We start from the raw sequence: 3,719 nt of genomic DNA, 5'->3' as shown, positions 1-3,719 counted from the left end.
GAGAAGGACATGGCAACCCACTCCAGTGTTCTTGCCTGGAGAATCCCAGGGACGGGGGAGCCTGGTGGGCTGCCGTCTATGGGGTTGCACAGAGTCTAACACGACTGAAGCAACTTAGCAGCAGCAGTAACCTTTATCTACCTCTATTTAACTTTGCATATCTGTTCTTTCTTTCCTTTGTCTCCTTTCCTCTTAACTGAAGCGACTTAGTGGCAGCAGCAGAAGGGTATGGCAACCAGTATTGGCCAATATGCTCCAGTATTCCTGCCTGGGGAAACCCCTCTCTGACAGAGAAGCCTGGCAGGCCACAGTCTACAGGGTCGAAAAGAGTCAGACACAACTGAAGCGACCCTGTGCACCTAGACGAAAGACTTTTTTTGCCTGTGGCAGCTCTGCCCCAGTGAGAGTTGAGTGTGAAGGTGGTGCAGCTGCTTGGCTTGTGGGGACCCTGGCAGCACCAAGTGTGCAGGGACATGGACTGCGTCTCCTGCAGGAATTATGGCCTGATCAGAGCCTTTTTTTGAGTCTCTTTTAGCTGGCGACCAGAAAGCCTCTTTGCTGGTCTTTCTCTGTAGCTCTGCCCATTCAGGCACTTAAAGGGCTCCTTTGCCTGGGGTCCTTCTCTGTCATTCAAGGCATCAGGCACATAGAGGGGGCCCCCCTGTCTAGGGTCCTACTCTGTAGATCGGTGTGTCAGGCACTTAAAGGGGCACCCTGGGTGAGGTCCTACTCTGTAGTTCAGTGTATCAAGTATTTGATGGGCTAGCCTCTCTACTGTTCAGCTACTAATGCTGGCATGCGGGGAGATAGAGGCTGTGGTGATGGTGCCACCCCCTACAGTGACTCAGCGGTACTGCCTTGCTTCCATGGTTGCCTGGCTTTCCTCCACCGGCAATTCCCACCAGGATCTCTTCCCTCATATCCCCTCAACCTGTCTCTCTACAGTCAACAGCAGCCCTCACCCTGGGATTGCTCCACAATCCCTAAACTCCAACTCCCAGCTGCTGCGCCTTCCAGGGGACCAGCGTTCCTGTCCGGAGTATCTATGGCTGCAGCAAGGACTGTCTGATTCTCATTCAATTTAGGCTGCCACAGATCAGCTGTGGCACTCTCAGCCTTAAATGTTTCTTCTCTGACTCAGACAGTTGCCCTGATGTGGGGATCGGACCCCTGCTTCAGTTCCCCCACCCTCTGAGGGCAGGTCCAGTCCTACTAACACTCCTGTTTTTCCCATAGTTCCTTCATCCTACTGAGTTTTGAGTGGTTCTTTTCCACTGGTCAGGTACTCCTGTCCTCTCTCAGCTGGTGTTCGGCATGCACTTCTGTGTCTGAAGGTGTATTCCTGATGTATCTGTGGAGAGAGATGTACTCCATGTCCACCTACTCTTCCGCCATCTTGTTCTCTCTGAAGACTTGATCTTCTTCCAGGAAAGAGTTTACAGTTCAAGATGAGAGTGCTGAATGATGATGGAGGCAGTCCTGGGAGTCAGGCGAGCTCCCAGCTGCTCCACAGTCTTCCTGCCAGCCTCGATTTCTACACATTTTTTAAGTGAAAAAAAAAAACAAAAACAAAAAACCTATCACTTTAACAACTTCACTAAGGTATAACAAACATACAATAAAATACATACATTTAAAATGTACAGTTTAATATGTTTTGACATGTGTATATGCCCATGAAGCCATCACAATCAAGACAATAAATATATCTATCATCCCCAAAAGTTTCCTCATGTCCCTTTGTAACCTCCCCTCTTGCCCTTCCCTTTTTTTAAAGTTTTTAAAATAACATTTCTTAAAAGTAACATGTGCATAATAGGAAATAAAAAAACACGAGAAACAAAAAACAAAGTCATTCATAATCACAAGCAGTTTACCATTTGACGTGTCCTTCCGGGTCTCACTGTGTATTTTCACAACTAAGCATCCATTTTTATGTAATTAAGATCCTATAGTTATGTATCATGCTGTTTCACACATCATGAATATTTATCATTTCAAAGTCCCAAAGCTATGAGTATTTCGATAACCAAGATTACACTACATCAAGTCAACCTGGAAGGAAAAAAATTGTAATCCTGCATTTCCTGCCTTCTGGTGACAAAAATTTCAGAAAAGACAAAAATGACAACAGGCCTCTAGATAAAGATATTGGCAGAATTGTTATTAATATACCGCATTCCCTGAATGTTCAGTTAAAAATGAGACATAAAGCAACAGAGTACATAAAGTAAATGCTTCTAAGATGCTTCATTATCCAATCTAAATTATTCAAGTATTAGCAAACAGGTGTTTCCACCGAATTACTTAAAAGTGCATTCCTACAGTACAGCCAAGAGATGCACACACAACAGTGGTTTTCATTAAAATATAAACATGAACACATCCACATACATCTCTCCCTTTATACTTCCTTCTGCCCCTCTGCTGCCAAACTAAATGGACAAGTCCTGACATACATTTCTCAGACATGGTTTAACAATTCCATGTCCAAGATGCTGTTTTTTCATATCAGTTATAACAAAGATATTTATAAATTGGTTAATTCACTAGCTCTACTTTTTATCATACATTGTCACCTCAGGACATCCCCAGGTAACTACTGACCAGCTTTCTGTCACTACAGATTAGTTTGAATTTTCTAAAGTTATATATAAGTGGAATCATAAGTATATGCTCTTTTTTTTGTTTAGCCTCTTTCACTCAGCATAACTATTTTGAGATTTATCCATAGTGTTCCATGTAATAAGTTCATTGGTAAATACTCTTCCATGTAAGGATATATCATCATTTGTTTATCCATCAACTTGCTGATGTACATATAGACTATTTCCAGTTTTTAGCTATTACAAATAAAGCTGCTATGAATACAGCAAACACATGTCCTTGTACAGACATACTTTCTTTCCTCTTGAATAAATGTCTAGTGGTTGGATTATATGTGTGCCCAGTCACTCAGTCGTGTCCAACTCTTTGCAACGCCAGGGCTGTAGCCTGCCAGGCTCCTCTGTCCATGGAATTTTCCATGCAAGGATACTGGAGCACACCTCCTCCATCCATGGAATTTTCCAGGCAAGAATACTGGAATGGGTTGCCATTTCCTACTCCTGGATTATATAGTAGGTAAATATTTAACTTTCTAAGAAAACTGCAGAACTACTTTCGAAAGTGTACTACTTTACATCACCACCAGCAGTGTATGAGAGTTCCAGTTCCTCAGCATCCTCAGCAACACTTGGTAGGTTCAGTTTTTAATTTCAGCTATTCTAGTGGGGTAGTGGGGTTTCATTATGGTAATATGCATATCCCACACGACTAATTATGTTGAACATTTTTTTCATGTGCTTATTGCCATCTATATGTCTACTTTGGTATAACATCTATTTAAACGTTTGCCCATGTTTTAATTAGATGTTCTTATTATTGAGCTTTGAGAGTCCTTCATTTTGGATACAAGTCCTCTATCGGTGTCTTTCAAAAAGCAGGAGTTTTAATTTTGATGAAGTCAAATTTATCATTTTATCAATTTTTCTTTTATGGATCATGCTTTTGGTGTGTAATTAACAAACGTTTGCCTAACTTATGTTCATAAACATTATTCTAGAAGCTTCATAGTTTAAAATTTAACTTAAAATGTACAGTTATAATTAAAATGGTTAAGATGATAAATTTTATGTCATATGTATCTCACCACAACAAAAACAAGTGGGGAAAAATGT

The 3,719-nt window shown here is 41.4% G+C and overlaps 1 protein-coding gene and 1 pseudogene across 1 annotated transcript in view; one reads left to right on the top strand and one right to left on the bottom strand.

The window, feature by feature from the left end:
* Positions 1-3,719, bottom strand: part of LOC104991440 (chromosome unknown open reading frame, human C16orf87) — a 103,898-nt gene that overhangs the window by 83,201 nt on the left and 16,978 nt on the right. The window lies entirely within an intron of this gene.
* The window catches only part of LOC104991442, a 20,751-nt pseudogene continuing 20,150 nt past the window's right edge, over positions 3,119-3,719 (top strand).

Source organism: Bison bison, unplaced genomic scaffold (genome assembly GCF_000754665.1).
Source record: "Bison bison bison isolate TAMUID 2011002044 unplaced genomic scaffold, Bison_UMD1.0 scf7180017864192, whole genome shotgun sequence".
NCBI lineage: Eukaryota > Metazoa > Chordata > Mammalia > Artiodactyla > Bovidae > Bison > Bison bison.
This window is presented reverse-complemented; position numbering and strand designations above follow the sequence as displayed.